Source organism: Sturnus vulgaris, chromosome 3 (genome assembly GCF_052056855.1).
Source record: "Sturnus vulgaris isolate bStuVul1 chromosome 3, bStuVul1.hap1, whole genome shotgun sequence".
Lineage (NCBI taxonomy): Eukaryota > Metazoa > Chordata > Aves > Passeriformes > Sturnidae > Sturnus > Sturnus vulgaris.
Genome location: NC_142245.1, coordinates 67744832 through 67769794, shown reverse-complemented (window position 1 = coordinate 67769794; position 24963 = coordinate 67744832).

The following is a 24963-nucleotide window of genomic DNA, read 5'->3' as shown; positions in this document are numbered from 1 at the left end:
TGATGTAAATAAAAAATTATCAGCAGTCTCCATCTGCCTTTTACTTGCTTTACCGACTACTAGAAGGAAGTGTGTGTGATAAGGTGGGGATTTATTAGCAATGGAAAAGGAAGATTTTACTCTCTTCTCCTTTGACCAATTTGCTACTCCTTGCTAAAATGTGACAAGAGTAATGTCTTTTGTGGTTTACTCTCAGATTTTGTTTTCTTTCTTCAATCTTCTCTCCTTCAGCTGGCTGAAAGATCTTTAATGCTATTCTGTCCTTTGCATGCAATACTGTGAACAGATTGGTGTTGTCAGGGAATTACATCCAATCTGTGTTGAGCTTTGAAGAGGAATTGTTTATGATTAGGCGATTTACAGTTGAAGTGGGCAGAAGATGGCAAGGCCTATAATTAGAAGGAGGGAAATTTATCTCCCAACAGCATGTTCCTCCCTCTGAGCAGAGCCCTAGAGTGAGAAAAGGGCAGATGTAAACACACTTCTCCTCCAAGCTGGCTGATTCTGCACCTGGGTTTGATTGAGTCTGGGTTGTTGCTGCCAGAAACAACAGTTGGACTTCATCCTGGTTAGGAAAGGCAAATTCTGTCACCACTGTCTTCTTTACTTAGCTTATCTGTTGTGTTTTCTAAAGCGTTTTGTTGAAACACATCTGCCTCTTCTGACCCAGTTGGCCAAATGTGCATATACAAGCTGTGGCACATTACCTGCTTTTGGGTTTCAGCAGTCACAGGTCACTTGAAGAGTTGAAAAGGAATCAATATGCCCCAGAGCAGCCATGCTAAATAACATCTGTCTGAATATGAACAAAGAGACATTTTCAATGTCCCAACTCTCTTGCTTAAATCTGTGTAGCTGTATCCTTCCTCTGTTCTCCTGCCTGTAACTGTGCATCAGGGATGTGGCTCTCCATCCAGACTGTGTCTGTCCCTAGTAGGGGACAGTGGCTACAGGCTACTTCATGGGTATTGCACCCATGTTTAACAGCCCAGGCAAGGGTTCAGTGGCATGGCAAAGGGCTCAAAATGCCCACTTCCCACATCAGCTTGACATCTGACTGTCCTACAGGCATCTTTAGTTACCTTATGGGTTTCTTTGAAGAAAAGCACCTGGGTTTCTGAAGTTGGCTTCTGATTAAGAGTATATCAAATAATTCAACTCTACATTTCTTTCAGAGCAGTCCAACTACTCCACAGTTGTCCATTTTAAAAGTCTGTGTAGCAAGTTGTAAAATCCAGAATTTAAGTTGGCTAAAGTTTTAAAGTGATAAAGTTACCTTTTAATTCTAAAGTCACCTCCAGCTAAATGTCTTCTTTTGTTAAATAGGAGAGTAAATAGTAAATCATAGAATCATAGAATATGCTGAGTTTAAAGGTTTTGCATCAGAATGACTGAGTTCAACTCCTGGCCCTGTACAGAAATCCATCATGTGCCTGAAAGTGTTGTCCAAACACATCTTGCACTCAGGCAGGCTTGGTGTAATAAAATCACAGAATAATAATGCCAACATAGAATAATAAATGGAAACTAATATTTTCCAAATTTTGTTTCGGCATTCCCATGCAAGAACCTGTTTCTTCTTCAGCATTTCTCCTTCTCCCTCACTAAACTTGAGAAAAATAATTTTTTAAATGTATTAAGAGATATTTGAAAATCAACAGAACGATATATTCTTCCAGATTAAAGCTTCGTATCTAAAAAATACCAGTCAATCCTGAATACTTCTAGTCTATATGAATTTCCCACCAAGACAAGCTACTGTCATCCACGAAGCTGTTAAGGAAATAGAGAAAAGTTACATGGTATTTTGTTTTTTAACTTATCACTTTATGTACATCTGAAAAACAGATTTTTATGCAGCAATGTTTTGGGTTTTGGTTTTTTTTGCAAGCCCCTTTAAAGCAGGGGTTTCATTGTTCACTCTCCCCCAGTTTCTCACAGAAGAGAGATTTTGTAATTAGTTGCTATAGCTCATAAAAGATTTTCTGCAGGATGCATTATAGCCATAAAAGGAGATGATTATATTCCACTGTGAACTCTTAGAGCACAGCACAATTATTTACAGTGTCTTCAATCTCCCCATGCTCTGCAATAGGAAAGAGGTCCCGAGAGTTAGGTGACCTCTGTATGTGACCAGTAGTTCAAGTTGGGGAATGCTGCTAGTGCTCATTGAGTCTGAAGAAACAAAGGAAATGGTTTTACAGACGATACCAGCTTCAATAAGCCAAGACAAAAACAGGTTATTTATTAAATATGCACCCGCTGGAAAGGTTGAGGTTACTCTTTCAATGTAGTGGACAGACAGTGACTGAAAAAGGAAGAAATGCAGTTAATATAGTGATAAGTCAACAAGAACTGAACAAAAAATAGTATATACCTCAGTAACAGAGGTGAGGAGAAAATAGAGGGGAAGTAATAGAACTGTTTCAGCAAAGATTGGACTGAGGATTTGATTTTATTCTCCAGATTCCTTCATTGATAAATAAAAAGCAACAAAAAACAACAAAACACTAAGAAATGAAAAATCCAGAGATATCAGAGTATAAGATTGTGCTGTGCAAAAGTCACAGAACAGTATATTATAGAAATCACTGTAATGATAAAGTACCTAGAAGTTTGGAAAAATCAATCTTTCATGAAATCTACAAAAAAATGATCAGTTTTTAAAAGTATCTCTGGCATCTGAGCTTTAAAACAGGTTTCAAATACATTTCTTGTTCAATACCAAAAGTGGATTTCAAGATAAAGAACATACCTGTTCTGTTGATAGGAATTTAGATGCTGTGTTGCTTTTCATACTCATTCAAGTTATCAAAATCTGCTTGGAAGGGCTTAGTTTCATAAGCCTTAAAATTAGACTTTTGCTAACAGCAAAATTGGTTTAAATATACTGGCTTTCATAGCCTCCTGCCATTGGATTAAGAGACATGTCAGGGCCAGCTTATTTCAAGATGTGTAAGAAAAAGGATTTCAGAAGTAGGACAATGCCCATCTTCCTCTTTAGATTACTATACTTATACTTACTGAGCTCTAAGGGACCTCTTGGAAGAGTGACAAACAATTAGAGCTGCAGGTCAAATCTGAAAGATTATAGGCCAAGAAGTCCTGGATGCCACCAGAGTGTTTTAATTTTTTTTATGGTTGTTATTTGATGTTTATGAGTACCACAGGTCCAGCTGATTTGTGCTGCACTGAAGGAAACTGTAAACAAGTTCCTAATCAGTCTCTACTCTAGTGTGAAAATTACTTCTCTGATACTAAATTCAATTCTTTAGAAGCCAATTTTGTAATTTGAAGGATGAATGCAGCCACAACATAAATGGTGACTAGATCCTCACTGCAGGTACCCCACTGCAGACCTGCTGTCTCATCCTCCACGGGAGCCCGGGCTGTGCCCCTTAGCCCCAGTCACGACGGGATATTGCTACAGGGGAGTTAACCTGCAGCTGGCAGAAACACACTACCCACAGCCCTTGTGGCTTTCAGGCTGCTCTGTCCCCCTCTTCTCTCCTGTCACAGTGTTGGCACCATTTTGACTCCCAGCACAGCTCCAGAGATTCTCTGCAGAGCCAGAAAATGCAGGGATGTGCTGAGTGGACTGAGCAATGCCAGCACCACGGCAGGGGAGATGGGACTAGAATGAAAGCAGAAACCTTTATGGCTTGCCCTGCAAATCTGTGCTTGGCATTACATATTCAGCATCCAAATGCCTGGTGAATCACAGGTCACATTCATTAATTTAGGCTTCGCTTCAGCTTCTGATTAAATACATAAAACAAATGAATATTCCCCTTGATTTCAATTAGATCATTCAATTTAAACCTAGGCAAATGCTAATCTTTTCTGAACTAGGGCCACTGCTGCTCCATAATAAAATCTGGTACTTCATTTGAAGGGGCAAAAATGCACAGAGAAGGCTGTCTGCTATAACAAAGGAGAAAAGACATGCTCAAATCCAGCATTGATCTCTTGTGTTTATTCTCTGTAGGCTGCAAATACAACCTGGGCTGCAAAAATGACAAAATCAAAGGTAGCTTTGCTGGGTAAGACACTTATCTATCATCTGATTTATTGTAGCTCTTTCCCTGTGAGCTGAGATAAAATCACACTGGCCAAAATAAAAAACAAATAGTCACTCTGAATGTGTCATCCACCTGCAGATGAAAGTGCTTGATTTGGCATTTGCCAGCATCCTCAGCTGTGGACCACTCACAGCTGCCAAAGACTTACAGTAGGATACTGAATATTCTGCTATTGTGAATTTCAACAGCACATTTCAAACTGACCAACCAAAGCTTGGAGCCTCCCGACTTCAGTGAGGTCTTCTTGAACTCCAGTGCCCATTTGTGAATTGAAAGTCTAACATTTGGTTCATTTATATGGTTGCCATGAAAATAGATTAATCAGTGCTTTTGGAGTACATGCTGTTCTGCTGAGGACTAAAGAAATGCCGACTGATCATTTTTTAAAAAAACTAATTGTCATAGCTTTCTTCACATATGTTTTTAAACTCTTAAAAGTCCTTTCTGACCCTTTCCTATTCAGCCATTTGTCTTGCAAATTCATCTGCAAAAATCATCTTGCAAAAGACTTTGTAATATGGTTTATTTCTCCCAAAGAAGAGTGAATTCCTGAGTATAGATGAGAAACAAAGAGTACATTTAAACAATAATTAAATCTACTTTTTAATGGAATGCTTTTTGCAACAACAAATTAATTTGTGCATAAAGGAGATCAGGCTTCTCAGAGCCATGTCCAGTGCAGATCTGAACATCTCTCAAAGTGGAAACTCCATAATTTCTCTGAGCAACCTGCACCAGTGTTTGACTGTCCTTACTATTAAAAATAATTAATTATTTATTTAAAGGGAATTTTGTTTCCTTTTGTGACTATTATTTCTGTTCCTTTCACTGGATACCACCAAGAATAGCCTGACTCAATCTTTTTTACTTTCCCCAATGTGGTGTTTATAAACATTTGTCAGATGTCTGTGCGTTTCATCTCCAGGCTCAATGGTCCCAGCTCTCACAGCCTCATCTCATACAAGATGATCCAATGCCTTAGTCATCTTTGTGGGTCTTTGCAGGGCTCATTCCAGCTTGTCCATGACACTGAAAGTCCAGGACTGGGCACTGCAGTCAGTGTGTGTCATCAGCATGAATAGAGAAGATCCCCTCTCCTGACATGCTAACAATGCTTTCCCTAATGCAGCCCAGGGTGGTGTTGACCTTCCAAATATGTTTTAAAACATATTTATGGCATGGGAAAGAAAGAGGCCAGATTAAAACAGATCTTGGTTTGCTGTGCCTGTACAAGGGAAACATCACCCTCAGTGATCATTCTAACCTTGGCTGCTAAGACTTCACCACCAAACCTCAAGTTGTTTCTTATATCTTCTCTAACATTTGGTGCTTATTGCATCCACTTATAAACCTTGTCTTGAGAGTACAACAAGCACATGCATGGAATGTGAGAAGCAAGTATTCAAAATCTCTCTCTGATGGAAATTTTGTGTCTCCCTTCTTAGAAAATATCCAATAAATTATTCTGAGTCACTCTTAGCCTGCTTTGTTTAAGCTATTCATGCACATGAAGCATTATTTGTTCATTGGTCTAGAAACCAAGTAAAGGCCAGTAATTAGAGAGACACTATCTCACTCATTTCCATAGTTACCAGCTGAGTATCTTACTTAAAAAAAAAAAACTTTAAAAAGTGATATTGAAAAGAATGCTCTTCCTCCAAACCTCATTCTTTAATAGTCCACTAACATTTTGTGTACAATATTTTCCAACAAGTATCCTCAGAGGATGTAGCTGAATACTGAATGTCAACTTTGACATGATTCTCCAGTGCTCTGACCTTTCTAAGTAAAGGTTCTTAGCTACAGTTCATTACTTCATTGTATGAATCAAGTTCTTAAGATGAGATGTTTAGACTATGAATCCCCACTTGAATATATGTATGAAATGTGCCTCAGTGGATGTAGAAAAGATTTGAATTTGACTAAATTGTAGACTTAGGCATTAAAAGTATCAGTTACATGCTTCTTATGACAGTGCTTCAAATTAACACTTTTGGGATAGGAACAAAGACCAAAAGGAACATAAATATTCCTCTTTTTTTATTATTATTTTGTGTCTAGTGAGGATAAAAATAAAATTCACTCTGTGAATAATTTCTGAATTTAGTTTTGTGTTTCCCATAGGAGAAGACCACAGTATAGTTATGTATGTTAATTATTCTGAATCCAAATATTTATATAACCTTAGAGGGTAAAGAGAGGGATTTCACTGGTACTATAGCAAAGGCTAGATTCTTTGTTGTGTTAACTTGCTAGTTTCACATCAGAATAGTTTATCCTATAATACTTTTCAATAAATAAGGGGGGAAGAGCACTCTGATAAAATGTCATTATAAATTACTGCAAAAGTATGATTGGAATAGGGAACAAAAAGTCTCTAAGATTCCTCAGAGTACAGCACTTGCCCTTCAGATACCAAAGCAGAAAAATATTAGTCTTTTAAAGACAGAGTTAAATCAGTCAGTCTTGTGTAGATGTCTCAGATCCTGGGTGACTTCTCAAATGCCACTAGATGTCCACATTTGGTGACCTGAGTTGTGCATAAGACCTGAGATTCAGTAAGAGAGTAAGATGTTCGCATTATAGTATATGGAAACTACAGAAATGCTCATTTAACCAAAATTGTCTTCTGATAAATATTGAAATGATTAGGGATGTAAACTCAATGAACCTGATTGATTAGACTTCCATTTGGCTGCAGGGTCCAACTCCCAGTTAGACTTCCACATGAGGGGGGCACTGGGATTGCTGAAAGTAAATTTTCTGTAGTCTGGACTGTGGCATTATTTTCAAATAAAAGTGATAATTTTCAAAAAGCTTCGTCAAAGCACTTTTCTAGAACAGAGATCATTGCAAGCCTGAGCAGAATAAAGAGCCTGAAGGGGTGACTAGAGAGGTCTCCAGAACTGCAGCTTGGGTTCTAGAAGGCTAGGAAGTGGCTACACTACTTGGAGTGCATCTCAAGTTTGATAAGCAAAGGAATAAAAAACTCCAAACTAAAAAACAACTATTGGAATAGAACAGGGGTGTTAACACCTCTTTTGCACTAGTAATATCTTCTCAGTATATACATTTGGGGAAGGAAAAGGATGTATACAGTACTGTCCTGTTTCTGCTTATTCAGAATGTTAAACTAAAAGTGCAGTAATACTTCCCTAGCTAATTGCAATTACTTGTACACTCAATACAGGAGGGTCGTTCTTAATATCCTGGAATTTCCTGTGCTATTTTTCTGTAGTATAGCAAACCACAATGAAAATAAATTAATTGAAAAGTTCTCAACCTGAGATAAAACTATAGGAAGAAAAGAAAAAAAAAAACTTAAATTTCAAAATGGAAACAAAGAGGTAGGGAATGTTTGTTTCCTCCAAATTCCTACAACTCCAGGTTTGGGAAACTTTTCTAAGTGTTTTATATCTATTAGCTGAAGAGCAATATATATGCACACTAGATTTATGAGAATTTGGCAGTTTATGGTGATATAGTTCTGCATTTTCATCTTCCAGCTCTTTGATTATTTGAAAATAGTGTTGAAATTAGTATCTAAGATGAATGATGGTTTTTCCAAAGACAGAATCGCCACATGATTGAAATAAATCAGATTCAGCATCACCAAACTGAAATTTGTTATGGAAAAGCAGCTATATTTTAGCTAATCCCTGCCATTCCTATAAACAAAGTTTTCTAGTTTAAATCACCCAGAAACTGCATGAATCATTACTAAAGTTTACTTTACAGAATAAGTAACAGAAAGTAAAATTAATAGAGTACACTAAATATAATAATAGAAAAGTCAATATTCTGAAGCAGTAAGAATATAAGATCATACTCTTAGAACATTCATTTATTCTGATTTAGGCAAAGAGTCTCAACAGTTCAGTCTTTACATCACACAAAGCCCTTAATAATGCACTATACAGGATGGAGTGACTCAACCTCCCTTGCCTCTAAAGTGGAGAGATGTGCATTTTATGGATGGACCATTCAATGGATAAGGAATTGGCTGGATGGTTGCACTCAAAGAGTTGCAGTGAATGGCTCAAAGTCCAAGTGTTGACCAGTGATAAGTGGCATTCCTCGGGGCTTAGTAGTGGGATTGGCAGTGTTTAATGTCTTTGTCAATGACATGGACAGTGGGATTGAGTCAACCCTCACCAGGGTTGTTGATGACACCAAGCTAAGTGAAGCAGTGGACACTCTGGAGGGAAGGGGTGTCATCCAGAGGGACCTTGGCAGGCTTTAGAGGTGGGACTGTGTGAACCTTGTGAAGTTAAACAAGCCTGAGTGCAAGGTTCTGCATCTGGGACAGGGCAATTACAAGCTCAATTACAGGGCAATTACAGGCTGGGCAGTGAATAGATTGAGAGTAACCTCGAGCCAAAAGTTTTGGGGGTGTTGGTGGTTGAAAGTTTAGACATAAACTAGCAATGTGCGCTCAGAGACCAGAAGGAGTGCATTATTCTGCCTCTCCACCACAGGAACTGAGAAACAGGTGGGTGTTAATGTGCAGTGAAGCTGTGTACCTCTAGTTATTTTTATTTCACTTCTTGTACATATATGTTATATCCAAATAGAATATAATATTTGAGTTAAAAATATTCATATTAGAATAATAATTAAGCATTCTTGTTCACATGGGGAAAAATGAAGGTAAGCTGCCACTTTCTGAAGAGGATTTGATTCTAAGGAGACCTTGCAAAGATCCCAATTCAAGACAGCCTTTCAAGGCTTGATCTCTGTACTGACTTTGTATGTAATCTTTTAATCTTTTCCCAGTCTTGACCATACAGTGGAGATTGGACAGGTCAGAGCCAATGAAGAACACTCCACACCCTGATTCCTGCATACATATAATAACTCAGCATATTTTAACCGGTGCAATGGCATATACAGTTGGAGCAGATAGAATAATCAAAGTTATGATCCTTATGCCCTAAAATGGTAAGAGAAGTCATAAACAAGAAAAATTGTTTTGAACCTTCCTTACTACCTTGCTCTTTTTTTCATTCATACCACCTAATTTGTGGTACTCCAGAGGCTGGTAGACAGTTTCCTTCTTATTAAAAAAAAAATCAAGCAGTGTTTTTTTGTGAAGGTACTGATTTTAAACTTCTGGAAAACATTACAATGTTGCAACATGGTAATAGAAAATGAGATCCAACATTCATCTGAATGGTAAACGTTCAGTTTTCTATTTTGCTGGATCCAAAAGGTGAGTAGAAATGCCAATAAATGGATGTTGACCAGATTTCAAAGTTATAAGGATTGGATTTATGACATTTTTAAAGGAAAACACCCTGATTAGGGAAGACTGAAATTACATTTCATCTGATTAATATGTCTAATAAATATGTTTAAAAAATGTGCAAGGTAAAAAAATATATTAAAATATTTCAACTTTTTAATATCAGTTAAAGACTGTATTTGAAGAAGGATTGGATTGGATTGGATTGGATTGGATTGGATTGGATTGGATTGGATTTTTTAACCACAACAAGTAAGGAAGTTTGGGATATTCTTCAAATTCCTTGTAAATTTGTTTAGGGAATACTTTATTTTGCTGAGGGAGGTTGTAGGAGGAACTTTTGGTATGTTAATTGGTTCCATGTCTTTCCAGGTTTTGAAGGTAGGTTTTTTGGTTTTTGGTTTTTTGTTGTTTTGTTGTTTTGGGGTTTTTTTTGTGAAGCTGTCAAGTCTAAATAACTTTTGTTGATATTTTTTTCTGGAGTTTAAAGAGAAAATATTTTCCCTAGTAAATTTCATATGGAAATACTTAACTTGGAGTGTATACTGATTTCTTTAGATTCACTCGTTGTGAAGTCTCAGGAAAACTAATTTATTACTTTTTTTTCCCCTGCTCTTGCCTACAAGTCCTCCTGTTTTTCAATTAACTCAGTTCTCACTGCTTCTTTGCAATCATACCCGTGATTGGTTTTCCCTCAGGAGTAATGGCAGCTGCTTTCTGTTGAATGTTAAATAGTGCAATTATATCTTCAAATACCATAAATGTCTACTTAATTCCCTAAATTGTCAATACTGTTTGTACAGGATAAGTGAAAAGAAAAATATTTGCCCTCATGGTTTATTTAGAATGCAAGCTGCTACTGTTGGCTGTCTGCATGTATGTGGGTCTGGCACAAAAAATCTCATTAAATGCTATGCAATTCATGGTGTTATCAACTTCTTAATTTTAAAAATCTCAAATATTTTTTTGCGTGCACAAGGGATAACAAGCGACAACTTTCAAGTCTTAATTTTGGAAAATTGCAGTTTGATGCATGGGAAGAGAAAGTCAGAAATCTTTGACATTCTTTTACTACCAAAATCTTGTATTTCAAAAACAATTATGTTTTTTTTTTAAATTACCAATAAAATTTAATATTTTTAAAATTAAAATATTTCTTCTAGAATTCCATATGGATCTGTTCAATGTGAATGTTTGTATTGTGGTTGAAATGTTCCATTTTCATTGATTCCATCAATCGTAATAAGATTTTATTTTCTCCAAGTTCATGACAGGATTGTGATATACTACTTGAGAACACTGAAAGATATTTTAAAGGTGCTTTCAAAAGTTATGGAAAATATTTTCTGTATCCTGAAATGTTTCAAATGTAAGAGATTATAAACATTTGAATAGGTTTTTCCACTGGAATAATAAAGGATATGTAAAAGCAACAGGAATTTAAAAATTCAGAATTAAAATCAAATAGGCTATCCTTACACTGAAAGAAATCACCCAATAAGAAGTAGGGAGATAAACTTGAGAGAGCTATTCTGAAACTTTGGAATATATGTCAACCTAACTTTTGTGAATATATTCTCCCTTCTTAAGAGAAGTATTAAATTTGGCTTTTAGCAGAAATAACTTCTTAGACACAAGGAGAACTCTAATTAAATACTTAAAACTTGATGATTCTGTAAAGGTCAAATGGCTAATATTAAATATATTACAAAGTGATCCATGTCAAAAGTAATTTCTGAGGAGCTTGGGTGAGAACAGAAAAGTCCATTGCAAAATCACTCACTGTTAAGAAAGTGGGAAAAGCACTGCTAAATCACTGAAGGCATCAGCTGTTGGATCTCATGACAGCAGTGTGAAAACATTTAAGTCATTTTTGCACTAGAAAATATTTACAGGTTTAAAAATGCAGACAAATGTATTTCCTAAAATAAAGAAATAGTGGACTAATATGAATGAAGTATATATTAATTTATTCATCTCATCCATAATGTAAAACCTATTCTGAGCAGAAATTTCATTCCGTTTTGCCATCAACACTCATTCTACAGGTTTTTTCTGCAATGGAAGTGTGTCTTGTCTTTTTTAACTATGAACTTTCTTGTTGTGCCAGGGTCTAAATTTATGGGTTTTGCTGTGTACTTATCTAGGATCAATTTAATAAGACTTCACCTTATTTATAAGTCAAAATTGTAAGAAAAAACATTGCAGTACAGATCTTCAGGGAAAGCAATTCTAAACTTAGAACACTAAACAAAATCATGATGGAACTGGGATTTCATCTTTCTATTTCTTTTGGAGAATACTGTTTGAGTGCAAGTTTCCCCACTTGCTATTTTACTTTCCACAACATAGCCACTCTTTTCTTACAAGAAATTATTGTTATATGATATTAAACACAAATTAAAGAACTGAAAAGAAAAATATATTAGTACAGTGTATTTCTCGTGGTTTTAATCAGCAAATGTTCTAAATGTTTTGTTAATTGTGCATAAAAGCAGAGATTAGTATGTCTTAAAATTAAATTATTGCTATGGTTTATTAATAATTTGACTCAAAATTTTTCTACTACATAATTTAAAAATTTAAAAGATTTTTAAAATATAGATTGAAAAATCATTTTCTTTTATTCAAATGCTTTTTAAAAGAATGTGCATTCATTTTGAAATGTTATTACCATTGTCACATTTTGTGAACATTTCACATTTGTTTAGCATTTTACTGATTCTTCACAAAATATCTGAATAGTTCTACATAAAAGATTTGTTTCTGATGCTTGAGGGACTAGAAATAGTTGTATAGCAGCAGCATTCACACACTACCTTTGGAAACAACCTTGTATTATACAGGTTTCTGTAATTTTAAAGTAATAAATAATAGACAAGTTGATGACCTTGTTACTTCTACATGCACAGCAAATTAAGTTGGTCATAATCACTTTCTTGGGTTACTTTTTGGGTGATGTTGTTTTTAGTTGTTGTCGTTTTGTTGAAAGTGTCTCTTTTGCTCATACCAGAAGAGTTTAATATTATTTCAGTCAGATAAGTACTGATATTATTGCAATTTCCAAGATTGTTTGAAAATTATTTACCTACTTGCAGCATAATCCATAATATATGAAGCCACAAAGGTAATAAAACCAAGGGTGTCTTAAGTATTGATTTGCTGGCACAGGAAAATGGGTTTGTTAATTTCTTAATGAAAATTAAATTTATTCTCAGAGTTGATGACACAAGGTGCAGTGGGATTAAATGAATGCAATGCCTGTATTTTTACAGAATTTATTTTTTAAGATATGAATAAGCAGCTACATACTCAAGCAAGCATTTTACTGAACTAATTTATGACTTTACAAAGCTAATTAAGGATAGAATGATACAATGATCCAATCAAGGATGTGATTAAGACTGATTCAATAAATCAATATGTGAAATTATCAAATCATCAAATGAATATAGCATGTAATCAAGTAAAATTACAAGGGTAACATGAAGAATCTGAGAAAATCACATTTAGTCCAGGATATCAACTGAGTTTTTCAGGCAATCAGAGCATTGATCTAGTTTCAGAAGTTCCTAGACTTTTACCAGGAAACTTATCTATCTTGGTTTTATTCAGAAAAGTAGCCAGCTTTTTTGGAGTCTTGGCAATCCCACTTAGTAAGTTTAGTAAGTTGTTAATGCTTCATTTTAATTTTTCCTTTTTTCGAAACAGCATTGTAGCATAGAGTCTAAATATACATGTATAGATGAATAAACAATGATCAACATGAGATTTTCTATAAAGTTGGTTTTGTGATCCAAGGGAAGAACGGACAAAAGACCAGAAGGAAGAAAAGTTGGCATTCATATCTAGAGACACTTTTTGTTGGAGTGGTCACTCCTACCTTAAAAATACAAATGCACTAGTGGAACAATATGAGTGAAACTTTCTTACGTCAAAAAACCTCACAAAATTCAAGACAGGTTATCTCTTAGGAACCTTTTTTCCCATGGAATGGAGAAGTACATGAAATTTACAAGAGGAAACTTTCCATAATCAGCAGAATACTGAGGGGGAAGGAGGGCATGAAATCCTTCATGTCTTTGTGAAGATGATCTATTCAGAAACTAAGCATGTCTCTGGTGTCTGTGTTAATCTTGCCCATATAACACGAGCAAATTTTCCTTCTGGATTGCCCTAATCTTTATCATACCCTTCCTTTGCTTTAGAAATCTTAATTCATTGAGATCCATTTAAATGGATCTAAGTATTGATCTTATGCTGTCATAGCAAGAAGTCTTTTAAGATTTAGACAAGAGTGCAAAGTATTGTCATTAGTGACCTTTAACTTGAAATCTGCTGATATTATTATTCACAAATATTCATCTTGAACAGAAGAACTTGGGTCCAGAGATATGTCAGAAGTCTCTAGCTGAACCAGAAGAGATGAGACCCAGAGCGAGAGCAAATTTTATGTTACCGTATGAAAAGAGGGTCGTAGTCAATATGGTTGCCAAAACATTCCTTTCTTTGCTTACCTCTTCATCCATAACATTTGTTCAAATAGTTGGGTATTTATATGAATTAGAGACGTGTATAAATTCAGAACTCATTTTAATAACTCCTAAGCATATAAAAGATTATATTTTCTGGTGAATAATTAAGTCAACAAAGATTTTCTTGCCAAGTAATACTTGGAATTGTATTTCCTATAATTTAAAATCCTCAGAGTAAGGCCAGAAAAGTACCATAACAGTTTCCCAAGTTAAGATGATTGCCCATTTGACCAAAGGCCCAAAGGTCTAATCTTTAGCTAAGACCAGCAGCAAATGCTTAATACAGAGTATAAATCCCAGGAAGTAAGCAGTGATGTAAATACCAGTGGCTTTGTGTTGCAGAGGAAATATCTTTAGGTGGACTCCTTTCTGAAGGCATATCTAAACATCTATGGTTACCTATAGTGAAGAGTTTCACAGTTTAACTAAATGTAGATGTGTAAATTTACTGTAGATGTGTCCATATTGCTGGGGGGATTTGAACCTCATACCTGACACATAAGAACATTTATTATTTCTTTAGCTCTTGTTCACTTCCTTGGTATATTTTCTCATTTGATGAGTCTTTCTTGTCTTCTCCACCATCTTTACCAGACTGAAGATCTTCAGTCTGGTCCATCTTCCTTCACATGAATGTTCTTCCATAGTTTTAAACATCCTTATCCCACTCCTACACAAAGGCAAAATCTTGGAATTGATTTTTTGTTGTTGTTTGGTTGGTTTTCTTCACTATTAGAAATATTCTGTTGCCAATGGATTCAGCCAATACTAAAGCAAGCTGTATAAAATTGATACTGTACATTCTAGTCATGGCAGCCAGAGATTTGAGACTTAGGTCAGGAAGCAGACTGAGAGTAGGAGTGAGAGGGCAAAGATGGGTATTCATTTATGAAGGGACAGCCTGACATCTGTGTTTAGGCTAAAATGTCAACGGAAATATCAGAAAACTAAAAAAAAAAAAAAAAAAAGTTAACCTGTATTTGACATTTATTTCCTGGATGAAGTCCAGAAAAGGACAGAAAAAGGCAGGTAGACCTTAAATAGATACAGTACAATTTTTAAAGAAATGCCTTCAAAAATAAATAGACAAGCAGACTTAAAAGTAAACAAGTGCAACTCTAAATCTTAATTTTGAGTCCACAGAGTGGATTGAAAAAGATTCCAATAGAATTGAGGTGGGAAAAATTAGATTTCTTTTTGATTACATCTGGATACAAATTGGGTTTAAATTAAATTTGTGCTGCAAAACAAACCTTGGACAGGGAACTGATATATGTGAAGTTTTCAAGTTCATATTGGAGGTCCATTATTTTGGCAGCTGAGGTAGTGATTTAGTGAAGTACTTAATTAGGTGCCAAATTATATGGGGTTTATCTCTATCTTGCTAAAGAAATGAAGCTCAAACTCTTTTAATGTATTTATACATCTAAAGTGAAGAAATTCAGTTAAGGGGTTTTTTTGAGAGGGCTGGAGATGAAGAATATGCATTTAAATTACCTGCAAGTAGTGTAGGATGACTAATTAAATATGACTGAAATGTGTATGCATTTTTCATAGTTTTAATAAGTGAAATTTTATGTGAAAGAGGATGAGAAATGGAAATATAGCAAGCAATTCTTTACAGTGCCTAACTAATACAGTTGAGCTTCACTATTCCAACAAACAGAATTGTATTTCATATTTTAATATTATTTAGAAATATCTTTTTTTTTTAACAAGCAATGCACAGAGTTTCATGGCACATTATAGATGTATGATTACACATAGTATTCTGATATATATGATGGTAATCTCACATACTTCTCTGCTCTATCTTAAAAAGTCATTTTAATTCTGTAGCTCTTGTAATACTCATATCTTGACCATATGAAGCTTCATTAGCATTAATGTTAATAGGCTTCAGCACATTTTCTGTGAAATCTTTTCTACGCCTCATAAACAGATTGCAGGTTGCTAATAACACTTACACAGTATTTCAAGGAACAAAACACAAAATATCTTTGAAATAAATAGGTCACCACTGCATCTCCATTACTAGTGAAAGTGAAGAAGAATCACACATTAAAGTACCCAGAGATCACATGCAAATATTAATTCTGGAACTGTAGAATATACTCAGTATAGTTTTATTTTATTTTTAATCAATAAACTCTTATAAATTAAAATTGCTTCTTTCATATTAAACAAAGAATTAGTGAAAAATAGAGATATGAGGAGGGAAAAAAAGCCATGACCACTTCTATATACACTCTTTTTTCAAAACTACTTTTAGTAGCAAGCTTTTTTCATTAATTTGAGTCAATAGTAAAAGTTAAAGATCAACTAGCATAATTAAAATATTTAATCACACAAATATGTTAATTTTGCATTTAAACAAATTACCTCCTTCCTCATAAAAGTTTTAAAATGATAAATATTTTAGTGGAACTTCATGCATACACTTGCACATGCGCACACTCATATACATACACATACACAGGTTTTCAGGGTTTTGAGCAGCCTTGAATTCAACCTTTTTGCTTCATAAGGTAAAAGCAAAGTTCATTATGTTACATATTAGAAGTACATAAAAGAGCAAAATCTTAAAATTTTTCTCATCTAGAAGAATGAATGGAAGTATTCACCTCTTCTAGCGAATTGGTTAAAAAAAAATGTTTCATATTCAGAACTATTTCCACAAGGAAAAATAGGTTGAAATAGGTTGAAATTGAAATATATTCAATTATAACTTTCTTGAACAGCAAATTAATCAGACAATACAAAATATCATTCATTCATCAAGGAACTAACCAATGCAATCAAATTTCTTTAAACTTAGCAATGATTTCAAAAACCTAAGAAGAAGAGAGTGAATTGTAATTTTTGTGTTTATAGTAAAAAATTCTAAATTACCCTGAGTGTTTATGGAAATATATGCCATGCTATGAATTCACAGTTCTTCTTTGCAGAGGTAGCTAAATATTTTGCCAGATATTAAAACATGACCACAGTCTTTTTTAAAAACTTCTTTATATTTTCATGCATTCTCTAGCTGTAAAGAAGTAGTTTAATAGTTTTGGATATTAATAATTTGCTCATTACTTATAATAAAAACTTTAAAAGAAATAATTTAAAAAAAAGAAAGCCACATTTTGTTCTGTAAACACATTTGATTTCTTCTGTTATGGCTGTGGTTTCTGACATATTCATGCAATCCAAGAATCCAGATGATGGATTTGTGGAATGTCAGGTTTCCATTCAAAACTGCAACATTGACTGCAGGACAAATGTATGCTATTTAGCAGGAATACATCAGTCATGGAAATGATCATGCTGTAAGTCCTGTTCAATACCTTACAGCCTATTAAACAGAAGAAAGCGAAGCAAGTTTGTGTAGGATATTATGACAGATTGTGAACATGAATAATAGTAATGCATTCCTCTAGTCTTAGACTGCCAATATTAACGTGAAAAATTATCAATCATTAATCCATCAAAGAATGCTGAGCTTCCAAGTCACAGTTATTATTGAATTCCTGTATTTGAAGGAATAGGGAATATAATGAAACAAGTTTAGTGATTGAGTTTAGTGGAGCATCTTACTGGGTTGCTATACGAAAAGGCTTTCTTCATCACTAATAAACCTGAAGATTTAAAAGAGGTATTTCATATTAAATCACAAAGATAATGAAAGATATCAGAAGGTTTCAATATAATGTACCCCCAGGAATCTGATTATGGAAATGTAACGATAACTTTCTTTTTTTGTTTTTGATTTTGTTTTTTTGTTTCTGTTTTTTTGGGGGTTTTTTTTTGGTACTGGAAGAAAATCAATAATTTTTGTACATTTAAAGTTTCTGAGCTGAAGAACTGTTCATTACGAAGCATCATTAATCACTTATGGCAAATGACACAAATGAAAACACTATTCATTTAGGATCCTTGCTCTAAATCCACTGAAAACTCTTCTTGAATTCCCCTTAACACTAACAGGAGTTGGGTCATTCCTTCTGTTGACGAGAAAGTGGAGAAGTAAAAGTGTGAAATTAATGACCTGAATGATATATTCTACAACATGAATAAACTTCAGTGCTGTGAATAGAGAGACAGACTGATATGCTGAAAATGCCAGTATTTATTAAAGTTGACGTACCTGTTCCATTGCTTGCATCTTTCTTTTTTCTTTTCCAGAGTCAACAGGGGGAGTGGAGGGGTGCTGTAATTTCTGTGTGTCTAGGGTTGCATTTCACTCCTCCATGAAAGCCAAAAAAGTATCTCTGGCACTGAACTGCTAGAAGTCACATTATTCTTTTCTAAATTTATTATCTGCTGGCTACAGCATGCTGAAATACAACTGTCCTGGAAATACATATATACATTTATATATAATGATGGTAGCTGCACAAAAATATTTCCAATCTTGACCTAGCAAAAGAACTATGTATATCTGTGTAATGCTGAGCACGGGAAGAGTCTGCTGGCTGTCACAATGTCACACTCTTAAATGGAAGAAGAGCTACCTGGCTTTAGCCCTCTTAATGACTCCCTTTCCATTCCCTTTTCAATAGTTCATGTGATATATTGTATTTAAGCAGTTAAGGTTTTACAAAAACAAAGAAACAAACAAAACCCTTCAAAGATATTTAATTATGAAAATAAAGAGGAAAATAAATTATAACTACAAAATTATTTAAATTTAAAATTATAAAAGGCCTGTTTTCCAGGCCTGTTTTCCTTTTTTTTTTTCTGTGATAAAGGGAGTCTAAATACAGTATCTGATTCTCTAACTAGAGATTTCAAAAAAGATCTAAAAATGCTGCTGTTTTTCTTACTTCTCCTCCTCCCAGCTTCATCGCTGGGAAATCCTTACCTGGAACCTGGCTAAATATTTTCAACAGGATCCTGTTGAAAGCATACAGACTACTTTATTTCACAGTGAATATGGCAAAATATGAGGATTTTTTGTAAGCTTTAATTTATATTGGCTTTCATATTAATGCCAATGTGATCCTTCAGTTTATATTTCTGCCAACGAACATTCTTTTTTTAACAGCAGCATTACATTTGAAGATTTGATCGGAGCAGTTCTTTGTTTGAATAAGAAAATAGAATTGTTTTCTGTTTCACCAAAACATGTCAAAGAAAATTGACTTGTATTTCTTAGAATGCAACAATATAACAATGAAGTGGCAAGCAATGTCTTTAGAGTGTCTTCAAGGTTGAAAGCATATTAGAGTAATAGCCATTAGTCTGCACGTATGTGCCTTGCTAGGAATTCTGCAGCACAGTATTATATTTGATTACTCAACTAAAAACAGTCATCCATTAACCCCCAGAGAGTTACAGCTCCCTCAGCATGCCTGAGGCCACACCACCTAGTGCGTCCCCATTATTTTAAATGTTACAGAAGGAACACCAGGACACACAGAAACACCCTAAGGTCACTCTTTGTCATTCCAATCGAAGTTATGGAAGGAAATGTATCCCCTTTCCAATTTTACCACAGTCAGCAGCACAGAAACATGAAGGCATGAATATTCCAGGATACTAATGGGTTAAGCATCAGTAGGACTAGAAGAAAAACTACAGAGAAAAAAGAGTGTGCTTGTCAGAACAAGGCTAGTATTTTTATTTCTCTGGAAGTATGAGAAGATTTCACTGCTTCTTCCACTAAAAAATGGAGAATTACAAATGATTCCCCAGTGGTTTGCTTGTATTACTAGTCCTACTTAATGTTTTCGTTGTATTAGAACTCAGATTTTCTAGTAAGGTTTGAATGTTGTTCGCATGATTAAGAGGGATAATTTTGGGCTTTTTCCTTTGTTTTGAAGAATTAATAATAAAAAAGCATTTGCAATCTGTAGAGAAAACACTGAGTCAAATATACATACAAAATGTGCTTTTAAACTTTAAAATGTTCAATAAATATATAACTTTATTTCATAACTAACTTTCTCAGTTTTTTTTAAATGTTCCCCTCCTAGCAGAGAAATATCTTAAAGAAAGCATCAGTAAGGTGGTAACAGTGGACTCCAGCATAATGCTACACACAGCACAGTCAGAAGCAGGGTTCTGCTGTGGAAACTATTTTATAATCAATAAGGAGGCCACAACCTCCGCTTCAAAAATATTTTTGTGTAGTAGAGCAATCCTATCCAGACATTTAAAAAAAAACATATATAACTCATGTAAATGCATACGTAAAACTACCACCTAAAACTTCAATATTTTCCTATATTTTAAATTTATCTATTTACTGGTGCTCCACTTTTGACTATCCTCTTAAAATTTTCTGTAAGTAGATATAATTATGGCCAAAATTCCTGATTAGAATAAGATCTTCATCCATTGACATAAGTTATAACTGTGGTTCCACATCATCAGAAGTGATGGAATTTGAGAGCTTAAAAGTGCTGGATCCTCAGATATGTTGCAATCTTTGATAGAAATCAATGGCTCATAGTGATAAATCACCATTTTGCTCAAACTTCATTATGTATTCTTTGTTTTATTTATATTAACAAAACCAAATAAGAAAGGAAATTGCACAAATGCACCTCTGGGGAAACTGAACCAGCTATCATAATGATGTTAAAATAGTTGTTGAAACCTATGGGTATAAATTCAATCTTCGTTACACCACTTTATCTATGTAACAGGATGTACTGAAAGGCTTAATTAATTCTTGATTGTAAAACACTTAAGGAGCCTTTGATAAAATGACATGCAACTTCAAAACATCATTTTTTACTGTGGTGACTCACACGGATCTTAATATTCTACTTGATAAAAGAACTATTCATTTCTCTGCTTAATATTTTTGAGACTGTTTTGTTCTTCCCCTGTATTAGGTTCAAATTCAAATAGTAAGCTTTCTTGGGCAAATCAGGGCAGCTGGACATAAAAGCCTGTATGCATGCTGTCTTTCCACTCAACCATGTAATGCAACACTTTGCTATCTCCATTAAAAGACTTACTTTGTACCATATCATGCATTTCATAATATTTCCATCTAAATGCAGATTTTTCTGTTCCATGTGCAGCATCTAGTCAGGTTTTCCATAAAAATACCAGCGGGACAGAACATTGAAATTCATTTTGCATATTAAAGAAATCTCTCCTAGATTCCTTTTATTTGTTTTATCAACTCAAGCAATAAACAAGAAAATTAGAGTTTCAGCAATGATGGAGAAAACATTTATGATTTTATCAGACGTGATTTCTTTTTTCCTTGCTTAGACAATTTCCAGACTCTTAAGAACAGGTAATTTTAAAATGTTGTACTGATGAATGGCATAAGTTCATCTATATCTTTTAACCCAAATGCAGTACATTTGGCATGCATTGCCCAGTGAGAACTCCACTTTGAGTAACACACAGATTAAAGGCTTTTGTTATCAATATTTACAACACACTTAATATCTGTCCCATAAGAATTAGTTTTCTTTGAAAGCATTATTGCAAATGCCATAATATTTTCTGATATCTCTTCTGCTATCTGGTGTGCACAGGTATGAAAAAAGCCAAAATAAAGCATACAACAGAAATAGAATATATCAGATAGCAGAGCTGTCATTGCAAACACTCTTTTCTATTCCAAAAGAGAGAACCCAGTCAAAACTTTAATTTTCAAGCTGCATAAATACAGCCAGACTAGATTTATATTGTAATAAGTTGTTTATTAGAAATTTTTATATTGGACATTAATCAAAAACTGAAAAAAAAATGCAATTAAAAAAAAAAAAAAGACTAACAATATTTTAGAGAATGGTTACTACTACCTCCCATGTGAGTGTGTTTATACATAATGTTACAATTTTAAAAAGTATATAATATATTTGACTTTTATGTATTGATTTTCTGGTATCTTGTAAATATAAAATTTGTGGTTTAGAGTCTTTTATTGTAGTTTGTGTAAAAAATATGAAAATGAATGAGTGTCTGTGCTTGATTTCTTTATTTTTATGCAGTCCTTCTAAACCACTCAAAATTTTGTCAGATCAACAATACATCACCATCTTAGTGCAGCTGTAGCTCAGCCTTGCACAGATATGTGTGATGGATCCAGGAAGCCTGCAAGCTTTCCTTCTATTATTTCAGTGCAGCTGCTGGGATGCCCCAGAGTGATGGAAGAAGCTGCACTTTGGTTGCTGCTGACCTCCTCCTTGTAAGACCTTTGTTTTGATTTTTTCTTGGGACAGAATGGAAACTGCTTTTTATAAGACCTTTGTTTTGATTTTGTCTTTGGACAGAATGGGAAGTGCTTTCCCACAAAAGCAGGGAGCACATGGGCAGGTAAGCCAGGGTACTTTCAGCCCTAGAGATCTTTAAGGAAGGCTGGCTTGGCCCCCTGCCATCACCAGCCTTCTTCTTCTTCTTGTCACCAGCATGCAGAGCTCCAGAGACGCTTAGCTCCTCACTTGCTGTATCTCACCTTCCTCTGCCCCTTCCTTTTCTGAATTCTTCTTAGTAAACTTCATAAGATCTTGTCCCTAGTAGGAAAGTTTTTTTCTTCTCCAGTTTTTCAGACTGTACAGCCCAAGAGGTGGTATACAGCTAACTAAAAACTTTCAGCATAGACATGGTCAGACTGAATTACCAGCCATGAAAAAAGTGGGGAAATTGTTTGATGCTTTTACAGAGTTTAGTGTCATTTCTAAGAATGGTATATTTATTGATAAAATTACATAAATAAAAATAAGCAGAAATAACACTTTTCCAAGACTTAACAGTATTTTGCCAAACTTAAGTGAATTAATCTCACAGTTCACTAACTGTACAGTATTTATCTCTCTGTAACTGTATCTATATGTGTGGTGTTTTATCTTGGAGACAATATTATTTACATGCGTTAATCTTCATCTTGGTTTGCTAAAATATTCAAATTTACCACGAATGCAAAGTAATATGCAATTATGCGTAATAGGGGGAAAGAGCAACTTCTGGATCAAAGCACATTTAGGTTGCAAAGATACCATTTAAAATACCAAAATAGGTATTGGCTTCATAAGCATTTGCAAATACTACAAGGTTGCTCCAAATATCATTAGAAAAAAATGAACATAATTAACAGTAGAATTATTGTGCTTTTATTCAGAGACAGAAGAGAAAAATTCTCACTCTATTTTACAAGAGACTTATGTCCTTGAAATTTTATTGTGACACCACAATAAATTATTGTTTTGAAATTGAATTGGTCAGGATACAGAGTGTTGGTGCTGGTAGCAGGAATCCTTGGTGGGCAGAGAACACAATAGATTCAGACACACAGACAAATTGGAGTGAGTTCAATGAGGGGCCCCCAGACTTGTTGGGACTGAAGTACTTGTTCCCTCAAGGAAAGGCTGAGGGATGGGGCTGGCTCAGCCTGGAGGCTGATGGTTTCAGGAGGTAATGCTGGCAGTGGCCCCCAGTACCAGTACAAAGGTGGGCACATACCTGAAATGTTCTGACTGAAATATTTCATAACTCCTTTGGTTTATGAACCAAAGTTACCCCTAAGGAGTTAAATCTGTAATGTAATTTCCTCAAATCATTTGTCTCTAAAAATAATGAAAGACTTTTCATCTGGAAAAATTTATTAAAGAGGAAACATGAAGAAAAGTAATAAATTCAACACTTGACTGAAAAGGAGCTACTGTTTACATTTGCCTCAGTTGCTGCAGTTTCTCAGGGCAGCAGTCTGGCTGCATGACTACAGGCAACATCAAATAACAGGAAGGGCTCACTGACTGAGCTAGAAGGTGGAATACTGATATGATGTGCAGCCTCTCCTTCCCTTATTTCCCTAGAAAATGGGTTTCACTATTTGCTAACACTTTCAGGGCAAATGACTCGTGCTGCTCTCCCAGGAAGACCTGCTCACAGTGCAACGCACACTGCAGCCCCGAGAAATGCATGCTGCCTTGAGAACAGGACTTGTTCCCTGGTACACAGCAGCCATTTCAGTGAGACGGGAAATTTTGAGGTGGGAAGGTAGGTGATTCACTAAGAATGATCCTGGGGGAGCTACAGATCTGTGGCATAATATATCTTGGGGTATAATGTCTTTCCATTATTTCCTCCAATGTCTTTTGCTTTAATGATCAATTATGTGCAGTATAAAAATAAATAAAAAAGAAGAACAAAGGGGCAGGAACAAATTACTTTTTCAAATTTCCCAAATTAAAAATTAATTAACTTCTTCACACTTCTTGTTGTTTGGGTCTTCCTCTTCTTCCCCGCCCCCAATTATTCTCTTTAGGAAAAAAAAAAAAGACAGAACGACAATGAAAAAAAGAAGAGTTGTGATTGTGCTTACATATTATGAAGCTATCTTTCTGTGTATCCATATATATACTACAGCTCATAGTTGTCTGTAATGATCACCAATAGTTTCTTTTTCAAATCCTTTTTTCCTGCTTTAATGTCAAAGAAATTATTTCCTGTACAGAAGACTACAGAACACTCTTCTCCACTGTGTAGAGTTCACTAGTCTCAAGTGTTCTTTTAAACTTAAGTAGAGCATTAGAATACATTATTTTCAATTGTAATATCAATACATACTCCTTTTTTTTTTTCAATAAATCTTTGGACGTTTCTTTAAACTACAGCTGACAACTACAGAAGTGATTGACAATCTTCACTATTCTACAGGCTTCTTTCTTACTTTGGCACGAGTCTTACATGAGACTTCCACACACATAGAAGTGTTCACTATATCACCTTATTCTGGTGCTATCACTTGCTTGTTTATTATTTACATTTTAGCAAAGGTGTCTTGTCACATCTCTTCTGAATTCCCTTTAGACATGGGGTATTTTGTTCTGCTAACTAGACTGGTCATGTGGAATTAAGTCAATTTACAAATTCACCTTTTACAGTTAAGGCAGGATGTCAACTAAAAAAAAATCTATGATGAAAAGATATACTCATACTTACTATGTAATACAGTTACTGATGTTGATTGGATAAAGACTTTGCATTGTTATTAATTGATTGCATTACTGGACAGCAAGATTTTTAATAAATACAGCATTCTTAAAATGTTTTTTTCTCTGCAATGTGATTAAATTTGTCTTATCTTGCCAAAGTTTTTGTTTATAAGAGAAAAAAACAAGCTCTGGATTATTTTCAAGCACTT